Consider the following 16,379-nt stretch of genomic DNA (forward strand, 5'->3'; position numbering starts at 1 on the left):
GGAATTGGTTGCTGGAGGAGAGAGGAAATGCGTCCACGGAGTAGAAGTCTAAAGGAAACGTCCAGGGAGGTCCTTTCAGGGGGCGGAGGTTCCAGATATTACACAGCCCTATATGGCCTTGCCTGCAGGGATGTATGTCGCAGGCTGTTCTGAGCAGCGGGGAGGCGGTGATGCTGTCGTTCTACCAAGCAAGGTTGCACTTTCCAGTTTAAAGCTAAGCTGCCCAGGGACTTGTTTGTTTTTCCAAAGAGAAGACAGGGAGAGGGAAAACCATGAGTTGAGATACCACATCTATCCTCATGTCAACGCTCAAGGAGAGTAGTGGGTGGTTTCTGTTGTTGTGAGATCCTTGGGCCCCATCAGGAATCACTGCCAGGAAGTCCCTGTGCCCTCAGGACAGGCTAATTAGCTCCGTGGGGCCCTGTTGGGATCTCACAAGAGACAGGAAAAAGAAGTGAGGGAAATTCCCTTTCTCCGCGAGAGATGCAGAGGAGTCATCCAACACCGGCGCCCGCCGACTTGGCCTGCGTAGGGCGAGATGGCCTATGTTCTGTGATGGAAGCAACCCTGGAATTATGAATGAGTATAATATAATAATGACAACATTGCCCACTCATCTCTGATAAACCTGCATCGAGGGCTTACTCTACTAGGCATTATAGTTACTGTCTTTATGATTAACGAAAGGTTTCTTGAGTTAATTTACACATAGTACGGAGACATGCTTCTCTTTCTCTCTAATACTGCAGACTGCTTCCCTCATGCAGCATTCCCCATCTTACCCTGTATCTTTCTCTTCTCTGTTCCACTCGTGGTCTAACATACTGTATAATGTATGGTGTTTATTTTAGTATCTTTCTCTAGCTGCCAGAATGTAAGTTTCACAACTCCTTGCCTTTTTGGTTCACCAACTGTACCCCAAGTGTCTCTTGGAAAGATGATGACGTTAAACAAAGAATTACAAGAGAGAACAAACAAGGTCTCGCCGAGTCCTATAATGGGGTTAACCTGTGAACAGTCTAGGAGGCCAGGAAAGTCTCCTCAGGATGCATAGGAGTTAAGAGCGTGTGGGGACCGTATTGCTACCACAGGGAATAGCATATGGAAAGGACCTGAAATGGGACAGAGCGTGGCCCATGGCTGAAACATGAAGCACCGGCAACGGGACGGGTAATGAGGCCGCAGAAGAGAGGGCCCGGGTGGTACAGGGCCAGGGGGGCCATGCTAAACAGTTTGGAATTCGTTCCAAGAGTACTAGTCCACTCTTGAAAGATTCCGACGAAGAAAACCGCTGTGCCCTGCTCTGCTTTTACAAAAGGATTGCTCAGGACACAGGGCGCGGTCTGCAACAGCGGAACAAGAATAAATAGGTCGAGATGTGGAAGCCAGGACGCGGTGGGTCCTCCGGTGTGACGTTCTGGATTTCCCCGAGTCTTTGGGTGGGAGCCGTGGTCAACTGTGCTGGTCACACAGGACGAAAGCTCTGTGTGTCACCTCTGTGCGGGGATCAGGGACGACGGCGCAGACTTCCCGCCGCTGGTGTGGGTGACACGGTGAGGGCCGCAGTCAAACAAGGCAACCAGAGCTCAGACAGAAGGTGCACCCAGCAGCGGTCATTTGACAACAGAAGTCACCCCAGAAAGAAGAGGGCATGGTTCTTTATGGTGAAGGTAATGCAGGGGTCAGAGTCAACAACAAAGGCGGGATGGAAGGTTCTGCCATCACAGGACCAGTGGCAAAGACGCGCGGACCTGTGGCCCAGGATAGCGCCCAGCGCTGGCAGCATTGCACCACTCTCTGGTGTGTTTGTAAAAAAACAACAACAACAAGAAACAAAACCATTAAAAATTATATTCCCTCTATACCCCCCCCAAAATGCATGAATATGGTGAGACGACCAGGTGAAGGGTCCTGCGATCATCTAGATAAGAGGAGAAGGTGGCCTGGGGTAAGGAGAAGGCACGAGAGACAGGCAGGTGAGCAAATTGAAGAGATAATTAGAAGAGCAAATAAGATCGAGTGGTTGATTAAAGTGGGAGTGGTGGGAATGTTAAGACACCTTCTCCTGTTTGTTTAAATCCCTCAAACTAAAACATACATCTTTTGCTGTGCTGTCTCCAGCCGCAGCAAACAGGTGATGAAACGTCCTATGTACTCGGTTAAAGCAGCTGCAGCCTTCCCTTCGAGCCTCCCTCCTGGGTCCCAAGTGCGTCCTTTCCGCGTGAGCTTCCTCTGGCCCAGAATCAGGCCCAGCCTGAAACAGACTATTCTTGAAAATCAACTCGATATGGTTCTTTAAAATACCATGCTTCAGCCCTGGCTGGTTTGGCTCAGCGGTTTGAGCGTCGGCCTGCGGTCCGAAGAGACCCGGGTTCGGTTCCCGCTAAGGGCACGTACTTCGGTTGCAGTTTGTCCCCGGCCCTGGTTGGTCGTGCGGGTGGCAGCCACTCGATGTGTCCCTTTCGCGTCGATGTTTCTCTCTTTCTCTCTCCCTCCCACTCTATCTGTACAAAAATTGGAAAAATGTCCTTGGGTGAGGATAAAAAAAAAAAAATACCATGCTTCAAGAAAAACAAACAAAACAAACAAAAAAATCAATTTCTTACTGTAAATGTATTCCCCTGATACGCTGGGGTCCCTAAATACAGAGGAACACCTTTCCTTATTTCCTTTGAGCCTTTCCAAACTCCACGTACATACCCTTCCGGGCACAGTTCCATCTCTGCCTCTGCCAGGAAGCCCTCTGGGTTCAGCTGGTCCGTCATTCACAGCCTGGTGCTCTGATCTGCCGATGAGCCGCGCGGCTCACTGGCGGAGCCACTGACGTGGTGTCCGATCACAGGCAACCTTAGGACATCCACGGATGAGGTAAGGCCATCGCTTAGCCTCTTTTTAGTCTATGATTTCCCTTGGGTGCCCTCATTTTATCTTTCAGCCAAACTGCACAGTTCTTGGTTAACTTTCCATGGGTGAGTGGGTTATCTTTAACTTCTGGTTGTACACTTCCAGGCTGAGCTGACCTGCAAGTCTTTGTGTCTCTCCCAGCAGCCAGCACAGGGCTCAGTCACAACATCGGTGAGAACTGTGGAAGAGGTGGTTCAAGTCAGCCTTCCCTCCAGCGCCCTCCCCTTTCACTTCACCCCCTCAGCAAGCATGTCCCTCCTCCCTGTACTATGCTGGCGTATAACCGACGGAGTGAGACCTGGCCAGGTTCACCTACCACCTACGCAGCAGCCGGCTGTCACAGAGTGCCACCAGAATGGCAGGATGTCCTCCCTGGGTCAGCCACAAGCCTCATCCCATGAGTAAATGCAACTTTGCATCTCGATGAAAAAGCCCCAGTTCTATGGACTTGAGCACTGGACTTAGAGCCTGACAAGTGCGGATATGGACTCAGGTCACAACAAGTAAGTAAATTCGGTAAGTCCCCGTGCCCTGCTGTGTTTCTGTCTATTCCTTGTCTCGTGGTGTTGCACTGGGGCACTGCCACCGGGTACATCACACAATGCGTGTAGTGTTTAGCTCGTGCCAGGTGGTCTGTAAATGTTGCTGAATGGAAGCTCTTCACACTCAGCACTTGCACTTCTGTTTTCTACTTTTCCCAGACAATACCAATTAGGGAAACTCTACTGTACAATTCTGCTTAATAAGAAGGAACTGTTTTTAAAGAACATTAGCAAAACTTCTTATACATCTCCTTATTCACCCAGATAAAAAGATGGTTAATTATTGAACACTGGCTAATTCCCAGGACACCTCATTTGTTCACATCGAATTTCAGAAAGGCTTCAGATGTGGATACGAGTTAATTTCACTCACACCCCCCCTCCCCCCAGAGAACCACAAGGCAATCAAGCAGAGCCGGTGTGCAGGCCACATGAAAGCCAGCAAGACTTCATAAGGAGGAAATTCCTTCTTGAGATTGGAGGAGAAATGTGGATAATAGGATAAGGGGAGCAATGAACGAAACAGCAAGAAAAATTGAAAAGCACTTGTGGGTTCTGCCTGAAGCTCTTAATTAACCACATTCTCCACAACACAGAGCAAACCCATCTGGGCAACCCAAAAATAAAAGCAGCGTGTAGAGCTTAGTGATGGATCAATGCTGACAAAGTGAGAGGTCAAACCCTGAAGATTTTAGAAGTACCCCCCAAAAAACAAGAATCAAAAGTAGCAGTGAGGTTGATGCTAGATGCCCTAAACTTAATAATCAAGAATAAACCCAATTCCTCGAGTTTAGCACATCATGCTCGGAAGACTTTGCCACAACAGCTTTAAAAAGGGGGGAGGAGCCCGGCCTGTGTGGCTCAGTGGTTGAGCGTCAACCCATGCACCAAGACGTCGCTGGTTGGATTCCCAGTCAGGGCACATGCCCAGGGTGTAGGCCGGATCTCCAGCGAGGGGCATGCAGAAGGTGGCCAATCGATGTTCTCTCTCATCGATGTTTCTATTTCTCTCCTTTTCCCTTCCTCTCTCTCTAAAAGAAAGAAAGAAAGAAAGAAAGAAAGAAAGAAAGAAAGAAAGAAAGAAAGAAAGAAAGAAAGAAAGAAAGAAAGAAAGTAAGTTGGGGGAGGATACTGCAGAAACAGGCATATGCTATTAACACACAACTCACAAGTTCTTCCCTAAGTGAAGCCAGTCACAAAATCATTTGCTTTGCCCCTGAGAAACCAGGTACTTTTGTCACTGATTTGTGGATGAGCCCAAACTGTCTCTAAGCAAAGCTTTTTATTTAAGGACTTTATAGCAACCCAATCTGAGTGTAATTCAAAATCTTCGCCAATTTTGCACTGCGGCCAAGGCGAGGCAGGAGATATTGTGCCGTCTGGGGTGGAGACCACGCTCTGCCAGGCTGCTGAGTCATGCACACGTACCTGGTGGGAAGGGACAACAGAAAGATTGCTTCCTGGAGACCCAGGGCCCTAGGATATAACACATGCTAACTCGTTCCCTCTTGATTCCAGATATTCTGCACATGCTTTCATCCTCACTGTACAGCTGTGGATCCGGAGGCTCAGGTTAAGTAACTTGCCTCAGGTGGTTTCCAGGCTAAAAGATTGAAGCAGATTATAGACTAGGCCCGCTGGGCTCCAAATCCACTGAGTACCACTTCACCATGCTACCTCCTCGCCTTGCAGGATGCTTACCCAGGACAGCCAAACTACTGGTATTCAGGAATAAGAAACTGAAATATTCACTCTAAGTGAATACTATGACTCAAATACCCAAAATAATGGAGTCTCAGGGAGCTGTATCCCATGAGTCATCTAGTCCAAGGACCCATCCTATGCATAGCATTTCAGTAAAGAACTTTTACACAGTTTGAAATAAGGTAATGACTTTCCAGAAACATAAAAAAATCTTGGGGTTTTGGAAAATACCCTTACAAGACACTGTTTTCTCCTCTTTTTAATAAATAACATATACTGAATGCCTACCATGTGCTAGGCTGTGCTAGGCACTCCAGCATTGCCTTAAGAATCCCCACAATAATCTTATAAGGCAGGCTTTATTATTTTTTTAAATATTTTTTCTTTATTGATTTTAGAGAGAGAGGAAGGGAGAGGGCGAGATAAGAATATCGATGAGAGAAAACATCAGTTGGCCACCTCCTGCATGCTTCCCACTAGGGATTGGGCCCACAACCTGGGCATGCGCCTGACCTGGAATCGAACTGGCGACTTCTCAGTGCATGGGTTGACACTCAACCAGTGAGTCACACCAGCCGGGCAGCAGGCACTATTATTAACATCCCATTTTACAGTTGAGGAAACTGAGGTCTAGAATGGTTGCACAACTTGTCCTAGGTCACAGAACCAGTAAGCCTTAGTACTAAGACACAAACCCAGTTTATTAATGGGTTCTTCAAGGTATGTGGAGACACAGTGAACTATAGAAATACATTGAATGAGTTCCTACTGTTCTCTGGCTTGACATCAGTAGACAGTGGTGCTTATTTGCAACTTATTAGAGATATCCAATAACCCAATACTTTCTTCAATCTAAGGCATGCCTTTGGTTCCCTAGAGTCAGAGCGTCCTGGGTAACTGAGGTAACATGCTAACTACCATGTATTGAGCCTGTATTTGAACATCTGCAGGGAAGGAGAATACTCTTACAGCCTGTTCCATTTAGAAGCAGCTCTGATGATCAGAAAAGCGTACTTATCTTCAGCTGACGTTGCAGTGCAGTTAGAAACCGCCCACTTGTATCTCCTGTAGGTCAAGGGCAAAACATCATGTCGATGAAGTGACATTATCAAAAGCAAAGAGGTTTAATGCTATTCATCAAAGCACAAGTGATCTTGAAGGAAATTGAGAGATTCTTTTTCAAGGACAGCTTTAATAGCTGAAGGGGAATAATCCAGTCAACCATTCAGCTACAGACAACTTGTCACACTAAAGTGGTCACATTTTAAAAAATATTTCAATGACATTTTGAATGCACACGAGAGGTTGGAGTGAACAAGGAAGCTAAAGACTGTTTTTAGAAATCACATTTGCATTTAACTTGAAATTCTTTCCAGTCCTATGATTTCTGCATAAATATTTATGGAATCCTGACTGCTAATTAGATTATAAGCCTTTTATCCAGGACTTTGTCCAATTTTATGCTGTCCATGAAACCTGAGCTCTTTGCTGATCTTGGTTTGGTCCATATTAAATAAGCATTTGTTCCAACATCCTTAAGGGCTACATTTTAAATTCTCACATTTGTTATGCATACTACATCATGAAATTTATTATCCTTGTTTTGGGACCAAAGTTTGAGACTCAAATCCCATGATAAAATGGGTTTCTCATGTAAAAGCTTTCATTTTGATCAAACAGTAATAAAGTACCAACTGCCCCTCAAAATAAAGAGAGCAAAAAGCGCAAATCGGTGCTTTGTATCATCCACCAGGCAACCTCCTACAGAGAAGTCATCATGTGGTCCCCACAACCCCCCTTGGAGTGGAGATTGCTGCCCTATCTAACTGTGAAAGGAACTTCAGCATCACACGGCAACCAAGCCAAAGCTGTTCTCAAGCCAGGTCCTCAGAGACAGCACCTCTTCCTTAGATGAAGAGAAGGCCAGCTCACAGTCGCCCAGAGGGCAATAAACCGCTGTCTGCTCTACCCATTTCTAGAAGCTCAAGATCTCCCCTGGTCCACATTTTAGGAACCCAGAAGGGTCTTTTTATCTATATTGAGCATCCTCACCCCAGTTTTATCTTGTAAGGTGATGCTGTCACCACCAACAACTTTTTCTAGGCTCAGAAAGATCTGCATTTTGTTCTGGTACCATCATGTCACAATAAACAAAATAATTTCTCTTTGTGGGAGAATCTGAAATTACAGTCTTAAGGGTCTGGCTCTCAGGGTCTCAGTCCCTGGAAAGTGAGGTGCAAAGCTAAACTATCAGCACCCGCCTCAAACATGACGTCTGTCATTTCAACCAGCTCAGTCCCACCTGCGCCCTCCTCCTCTGCGCTTGGGTTTTGCATGATACTCCTTCCCGCTTGTTCGGAAGTGGCCCGTTATCAGCCTCACCTCCCTGGAGTCTTTGTTCTTCTGCACTGTAGTTCTGACTCACCTTCGCTCCCCATTTGTCTCTCTTTCAGTCTTTCTCTTTTGTTCCACAAACTGTCATTGCTTCATAGAAACTTTAAAAGGTATAAAGTAATCTATGTGCTGAATTGAAAAGGTCAGATGAAACTACGAGCTTTTGACCCCAGTACAGTCCCCCATTCCAGCTCTCCTACCTCCCTGTCCCAGGCTTCAGGGACACTCTCTTTGAAATACTTTAATTCTTTCTTCTGGTATTTAGTAACCAGATTCACACGTTAAAAGGAAGATAAAGTGATCAGTATCATTATGGAGGGAAGAGTCATTTTCAGTTTGATCAAAACTCCAGAGAAGAAAGTCCAGAAAAAACTTATATTACTACAGCCTAAATGACCCCTCAAATCTTTCACATCAAGACAACTCAAAGTAAGATGAATCTGAGATCATTGCCTGCATTTAAGTATCTATAATAAGAGAGCCCAGATATTCTATGACTTATTTTTTTTAATAATTTTTTTTATTGATTTTTACAGAGAAAATAAAGGAGAAAGAGAAACATCGATGAGAGAACGATGCATCGATCGGCTGCCTCCTGTACACTCCTCTCCTGCGTGCCCCCAACCAGGGATCAAGCCCGAAAACTGGGCATGTGCCCTGACTGGGAATCGAACAGGGAATTCATGCATGGGACAACATCCAACCACACCGGCCAGGGCTCTAGGACTTAGCTTGAGCATCTGAGTTCTGTGGGGGCATTGCACCTTTCATTTTACTCCTTAGATATTTAGACTACCTGATTTATGATTCATAATTTCTATGTATTCAATAAACTTGATTTTTCACAGTAAAATTTCATTTCCAGTTGTTTCTGAAAGATCCGTTATGAGAAATCAAATAAGATTTTCTACTTCTATTGAAAACGGAGTCAGGCATCATTAAGATGATCGATTATATATGAAAGCTGGGAAAAAAGAAGGTCTTTGTCTTATAGATTCCTATTTAGACACACTTTTAACTCTTAAAACTGAGGCTATCTGACAAAGATATGAGCTAAATTTAGCATACACGCACTTAGTACATGAAAGGTAGTGGGGAGGCCATTCATTCCCATGCGACTATTCCCTCTTCCAAGCACAGGAGAAGCCGTTGGTCCAGCTCCTATCCCTCGAGCTTTTCTACTTCAGTTAATCTGGCCAACTCCCAACTCTGCAGTATCTACATCTCTTAGGACATGTTTACCTGAAGCCCAGGATAAGGGCTCAGCTACCTGCAATACAGGCTGAAAGAGCCAGACGGATCAGTCCTCTCGGGCCCAACCTTTTGATCTCAGCTTTGTCTGAAAGACCTCCTACGGTGGACTGAATTTTTGCCACATGGTTATTTACAACTGGAGATTCTTTCTAGCAGATTTCGACTTGGTTGTTTGGGAGTGGAGCTCCCAGATATTCTGATGGTCAGCGAGGTTGTAGAACCACTGCTTGTTTCAAATCAAAGTTTATTTTAATACAAGTTCATTGACTACGTCCTTCAGTGAGGGTAAGAGCAAGGTGGATGGTGTGGATGTCAGCACCATGCCTTGGAGCTAAAATCGACACTTTCCAGCCCTCTTCAGTGTACTGTTCACTCAGTTATTCCACATTTACTCATCAGCTACTAGATTCCTGACCGATGTAATAGGGATATAAAGATGAATAATAATCATCCCTGTTATGGGAGGGGGTGCTTTGGCTGAAGGAGAGGCAGATAGACAAACAGATAAATCACAGTGTAATCCAAACTATGATATAAAAACACTTTCTCACACATCATGATGGCACAAATTGCCATATGGGAAAAATTGGACATTAAGTTACCTTTAGTTCATTTATTTATTGCCATAATTTTAATAGAGCCAGGCCCTGGACTTTTATTCTCAAAATATATTGTAATAAAGCTGCAATAAAGCAACATATGCTCAGTTCAAAAGAAAACAAGAAAAGCTCTTGGAAGCAACCCTCAGCCAATGGCTGATGGTAGTTGGATGAGAAAACTCTGAGGCATGACTTTTACAGTGTTTCCCAGACTTTCCCCCAGGGGACTGAGCTCCAGGCACCCAGTGCAGCTGGCCTGAGAGTTTACCCTGTATTGGATGTCTTCCTTCCCAGTATCACTTTCCTGTCCCCCACTGATATTTCCTATGCTCCCCAAAGAAACAACGTGTGCTTGCCTTCTTGTCTCCTCTGTTCCTAGGATGGAGGCCAGTTCCTCCACTTGGATTCTGGTCCTGTCATCTCCCATCTCACTCCCTCCTTCACTGACCTCCTTCCTCTTCTTCCTAGGAGTTGATCTTCTCTCACTCCATGAAGAAACCCCTCTTGCATCCCTTTCTAGCTATTTTCCCAACTCTCCCTCCCCTTTCCTTTTAATCCAGTCTAAAGAGTGCTCCTCCAAAAATTGTAATGTTCTCACCGTTATCAATTGTAGTCTGGCTTCTTTATCCATCATCTCTCTACTGAAGCTCTTTTCACCAGATGCCAAATGACCTTCTAAATGCCAAACCTAACAATTTTCTGCTCCTACTTTACTTGATTTTCCTACATTGCAGAAACCACCTTCTTTAAATTTCATTTCTCTTGACTTCTGTGACATGGCTCTTTGATTTCCCTCTTATATTTCTGACTATTCCTTTGCAGCCCGCATTGTTGGATTCTATTCTTGTGCAAATATTCTATTTAAATGTCAAGGGTCCCTAGGATTCCTTCTCAGCTTTCTCTTTTCACCACGCATGCTCTTCCTGGGTAATTTCATTTATAATCATGGTTTTAACCATCATAATGTGCTAACAATGCTGAGTTTAGACACATATCCACCACCCCATTGGACATATTTACTGAATGGTCACAGGCATCTAAACTTCATACGTCTAAGACTGAATTTCCCAACGTGTAGCCCAAATCTCTTTAATCTGCGTCTCACTGGGTGAAACCGTCATGTGCTCTCTCACCCACCTTCTGTCTCAGGGATCATGACCCAGCAACGAATTACCTCCTAAATATTTTCCTCATGTATTCTCTCCTTTTCTTCTTCATTATCGCCCCAAAAAATCAAGTAAAGATGGGATCAAAATGTATACATTGGAATAGATATTTAGATTTTGGCATTTTAACTTTGTCATTATAATATTCCTCCTTAGCTCCCTCACATGGTATCATAACCTCTTATTTAGGTTCCTTACTCCCAGGCTTTATCTACCAATCCATCCTGAAGACAGCCACCAAATGATTTTTCTGTAATAAGTGGGACCAGGTCAGTATCAGGCTCATCGAGACATAAAAAATAAAGTTTAAGCTTCTTTATATGTCATATGGGGACCTTTATTATCTTAAAGGCTAGGGCTTGCCATTCAGAATCACTTATAGTTTGCAAATAGTAGGCAGGGAGCATTCTCTTTGTTTTTGAAGTCCAGCTATTACGTCCATCTGGAAAGCCTTTTTCCTACTCTGTGTGCCCACTGACATCCAATTCATTCACTGCCATCTACTAACCCTTTTCAGGCGGTCCCTATGTGTGCTTCCCTAACTCTGTAAGACAGAAGGAATCATTAGGTCTTGGGCACTACTTCCGTTCCTTGTATATGACTCCTGTTGTGTGTGTCATAGCAAGTCCTACTTTCTTCCGTGGCTTCTTCTCTTACCTTCCACCCACAACAAACTCAGAGTCCCAGTCAAATGCTAATAGTAGCATGTGTCTACTACTTTGCAGCACTTTCTGTGCTTGAAATCAGTTAACCATATTTGTTTTGAATTCCTATCTTCTCTCCTAGACCATATGGTCCATGAGGGTGAGGTCGGTGCCTGTTTTCACTGCTGTAACCCCTGTACCAGGCATTGTGTCTGCCAGAGGAAGTGTGCTTTAACTATCTGTGGACTATTCGACTCACTCTCTGAAGTTAGGGCCTACCTGGTATTCATCTCTCTACCCCAGTTTGTAATAGTGCCCAGAATAGACATCAATAAATACTTAAATTGAATGTCGGTCACCCTACCCAAATAGCATGGGAAACAAGCAAACAGTGTTTTCTAAGAGAAAAATCTTATTTTTCTTTGCATAATTGTATCATTATTTTGGCAATATCATCAAATCAAGAAGCTCAGTGATGCCCTGGCCGGTGTTTCTCAGTGGTTAGAGCATCAGTTCATGAACCAAAGGGTTGTGGGTTCAATTCCTAGTCTAGGGCATGTACCTTGGTTGCAGCAGGTTCAATCTCTAGCCCCAGTCCCCAGGCACATGTGGGAGGCAACCAACTGATGAGTCTTTCACATTGATGTTTCTCTTTCTCTCTCCTTCCCTCCTTCCCTCCCATCTTTCTGCTCTTTCTAAAAAAAAATCAATGGAGAAAATATCCTTGGGAAAGGATTAACAACAAAAGAAGAAGTCCAGTGATGAGTTAGACCAGGGGTGGCAAGTAGATAGCTTTTATCATGCTGCCTTGAATAAATTTATAACAGATACTTCAAGTCCTGGGTTGGGAAAGATTCTGAGGCCACGTTTGGTCTCAGTGATGAACGAGCACTCACTCATGGACCCAGCAAGGGAAGAGCGCCTGTGCTACGTAACGCCATCCCTTTGTAAACCTGAGGTGGGTGAGAAATAATCCAGCCACGCAAAAGGCCTCGCTGGGCATGGCCAAGCAGCCATCTACAATATCCCAGAACCTGACAATTAGCTGGTTCCCTATTAAGATGCTGCTCTGCTGTTTGGTCTGACTGCATAATATTTTACAGCAACAAGCCCTTAACTCTTATTTCTGCAATAGCTGATACCTTCCCCCGCTTAAACATGAACATATTTCCCTTTTAAAGTTATTACTATTTGAAACCAAATAAATAAAAAGGCCTTTGGTTATTCAGGCCGGTAAGTTTCTTAGGATGACTCAGATTGGTATAAATTCTGTTCTATAGTGAATATTACCGATTAAACACTGTCTTATATTTTTAAAGTTGTTTCCCATCCATCATTCCATCTGCGAAGGGTTCCAAAGAGTCACACTGCCAACTCAGAGGGGTAACAGCGCCCATTACTCTGGTCTCTGATTCATACGATATTTCCTACTAGCCACACACGGCTTTCTTTTCTTCTGATGTGACCTTTCAAAATACACCTTTCCTTTAAGATGGAAAGGTGTTTTCACTTTATTCTCTCAAATTCTACACATACAAATATTAAAGGAAACAGTTCAGTTTAACTGCGCATGGCCGTGCTGCCCCAGCTACAAAGCACAGCTGACCAGCACTGGGACGTCTGTCCGCCTGAGAGTGAGCACGACCCCTCACAACTCTAACAGGAAGCAGATTTCACCAAGGACCAGAGCCCCTGCCCTGAAGGCCTAATGAGAAGTCATTTTGTTCGAAGCAATGAGATTTGAGGGCACAGGCAGGTCGTTAAAAAAGCAGGTCATATCCCTACGGAGCTGAAGGCTCAGCGTGGCTCTGCCTCAGAATAACCATCCTGTTGCCAGCCTGTCAGAGGAGCAGGAGAGGGGAGTCCTGGAATCAGACCGAGAACCGCCGGCCTAGAAGTTTTCCCGAGAACCACACCAACTTTCTGCATGACAAAATTAAAGTCAGGCTCCTGAGAGTAAGACAAATAAGTTACAAACCACAACAGATTTTGTGAAAACGTGTTTGAGACAAGGCTTAGCCAGAACCAAGTGGAATGCTCCAACTTAACAGCTCTCTGTCGCTTCACTCTGAAATATTGTTCTCAGACAAGTGGCCCAAGTCAAGGATAACTAATAATCCAAAAGGCACCAACTTGAGAATTATGCATAAAAGCTATAAAACTAAAGCAAGCAGATTAAACAAAACTAAAACCCCACAACAGCAGAAAACTTTTAAAAATTAGATTAAGACCATTTAACAGAAAAAGAATAACCCAATAAAAAAGAAAGGGTTCTGACAAATCTCAATAGACTTACACATATTACAGGCCCTGTAGAAAGAGCTCACAGAAGGGAAACAGGATCTCAAACAGGAATCATTACTGAGATCACAGAAAGAGATAAGAAGAGTGAGTCGGTAATGTTCAAGAATGAAGCGTGGGGCGAAAAAGAAAGGAAAGCAAGGCAAATGAAAGCCTTATGAAAAGCACCAATATCAAATAAACACAATGGAAAACAGAGCGGGGGATATAGTGAAGAGGCTTGAAATGACATTAGACAAGAATCAACACCGATATTAACATGATTATAAGGAAGATGATAGATGTAGAAGGCAAAGGAACTCTGACATACCTATAATTGGTGATTCTGAGAAAAAAGAACAGAAAAGGGGGGATAAAAATAATCCAAGCTATAAAAGAAGAAAACAATTCTCAATTAAAGGTTTGAAAACTTCAGGTAAATAAGACGTACCCTTTCCTATGAAAACCTGATATAATACTAATGAAGTCATTGACTCCAAAGATAAAATCTCTAGATAGCCAGTTACAGAAAAACAAGAAGGGTAAAAAAAAATTACGTTGGCCTCTGACTTCTTTCTAGCAACATTACACGTAAAATGCAGTGAGACAATTGCCCTGGCTGGTTTGGCTCCGTGGTTGGAGCGTCGGCCTGTGGTCCAGAGAGACCCGGGTTCGGTTCCCGCTAAGGGCATGTACCTCGGTTGCAGTTTGTCCCCGGCCCTGGTTGGTCGTGCGGGTGGCAGCCATTCGATGTGTCCCTTTCACGTCGATGTTTCTCTCTCTCTCTCTCTTCCTCTCTCTCCCTCCCACTCTATCTGAACAAAAAAATGGAAAAATGTCCTCAGGTGAGGATTAAAAAAAAATGCAGTGAGACAATATGAACAAAATTTTTAAAAAATTAAAGATGTGACCTAAAAATGTCATAACCCACCAAGCTGTTCTTGTTTACTTAGCTGCCTCTAATGCCACCCACGTAGGAGCTCATTGTATGGAAGACAAGGCCACCAAGAGGCCAATATAGAACATAAACAGGTATCCCCAGATCAGCATGTGGCCTTACAGAATTCCGGGGTTCCAGATAAGCCCAGGAAGTGTCATGGTTATATATATGTAAAGCCACAGATTTTTAAAGGCTGAGCTCTTGAGGAGTTATAATTTATTTGCTTACTTATCCATTCATTAAGTCAACAAATATTTGTTGATTCCCCATTATATACCAGTATCGATGTTTTACACACTTAATTTTGGATATGCGGTCAGTAGTATTTTATACTAATTACTTCTTTTAACCATAACTCTGATGAGTGTTTTCCCATTATCCTAACTGGTCATAACTCTGTGAAGCAAATTCCTGGAAGAATAGATAACACAAGTACTTATTATTACCTAAATATTTCTAATACAGAGTTTTAAATGTAGAGGTCCTTAAAATGGGAGCTTCGTGGTGGGATAGTCGCTTCAGGCAGCAGGACGGGGAGAGGACTCTAGGGGAAGGTTCACGTGATAACCGGCGCTGGAATTGGGCTTTCAGTCACAGGTAGATTTGGACATTTGGGGATGAAGGGAGAATGACTTCCAAGCACAGGACACTGTGGGGATGAAGGCACAGAAAAGATCTGAGTATGTCCTGGAATACAGAATGTTGGGTAGGGTATCCTAGAAAGTAAGGTGGGACGCATCCCGGTGGGACCCAAAGGCCTTGAAGGCCAGACTAAGTGGCAGTTTCACTCTGTGATCAGTGAGGTGTTATTCAGTCGACATAGCAACACTGTGGAGGAAAGATTAATCTGGCAGAGAATCTTCAAGATAAATAATAAAGAGGCCAGAGGTAGGGGGCCATTTGCAAAGCTAATGGAGGATTTAGCAAAAGATGGGTAGGGTGTGGCCTCACATCATGGAACTGGGAAAGGGGAGTTAGAGAGAACGTTAGAGACTCATTCTGGGGGTAGAAGCAACAGAGAAAAGAGTTTGGCAAAGGGCTAAAAATGAAAATGATGGAGAGAAAGCATGAAATCCAAATCGCAGGTGGTTACTTAGGAGCTGCTAGCAATTTTAAGGGCTCTTTTGAGTTGTGTAAGCAAATGGTCACATTGACAGGCAAATGAGCCCAGGGTTGGGCTTAAAGTCAGATAACCAGGAGCATCTGAGGTTCTTCTATCTAGAACAGGGTCCCCAGGCAATGAAATAGGGGATAGAGAATAGACTGGGGTATAAGGGCCCAAGGGAGGTCCCTGAGGAGAGCAAATGAAGACATGTTACCCTCTTCAGTGTTATACCAATGTGGGAACCCTGCACACCTTGGACCCCACACCCAGCAGAGGTCACCTGGAGACTCAGAGGTGGGCTGGTGCCCGCCTAATGACCAGCCTCTCCTAACACCCACTCTCTGGGGAATGGGCATTCAAATGACTGCATTTAAGACCATGGTTTGCTGAATGCCCAGGAAAAAGATGGTGCCCAGGATTTGCCCACGAGAATGAGCACTGGGGTCAAAACACATCTGGGCTTCAATTCCATTTATGCCACTTACTGAGTGACAACAGGCAAGTGACTTAACCTCACTGAGCCAGCTTTGGACCCTCGTGTCTCACAGGGTTGCTGTGGATTTCACAAGAGTGCAGCAGACAGCAAAGAGCCTGCTGCATAACACTCGGCTCCTGGTACCCCTCCCCCACACTCCCAGTGCACCAGCTGCTCCAGCCTCTGGCTGCCTGCAGTCACCTCCAGTTCCTGAAGTCACATCTTGTCTCTCGGTATGTCCCCTCTCTCCCTCTCCTTCCCTGGAACTCCTCTTTCTCTGTCCTAAATCTCGCTCTCCTTAATTGCTGGGTGTCTGTCTCTTGATGTGTTTTACTTTTCTGCTCCTCTTTCCTCAGAAGTTATGACTGAAAA

The 16,379-nt window shown here is 44.4% G+C and overlaps 1 protein-coding gene and 1 pseudogene across 1 annotated transcript in view; one reads left to right on the forward strand and one right to left on the reverse strand.

The window, feature by feature from the left end:
- Positions 1 to 16,379, reverse strand: part of PLPPR1 (phospholipid phosphatase related 1) — a 235,355-nt gene that overhangs the window by 118,010 nt on the left and 100,966 nt on the right. The window lies entirely within an intron of this gene.
- Positions 1,377 to 3,901, forward strand: LOC118630056 (annotated as a pseudogene).

Source organism: Molossus molossus, unplaced genomic scaffold (genome assembly GCF_014108415.1).
Source record: "Molossus molossus isolate mMolMol1 unplaced genomic scaffold, mMolMol1.p scaffold_m16_p_14, whole genome shotgun sequence".
NCBI classification, from domain to species: Eukaryota; Metazoa; Chordata; class Mammalia; order Chiroptera; family Molossidae; genus Molossus; species Molossus molossus.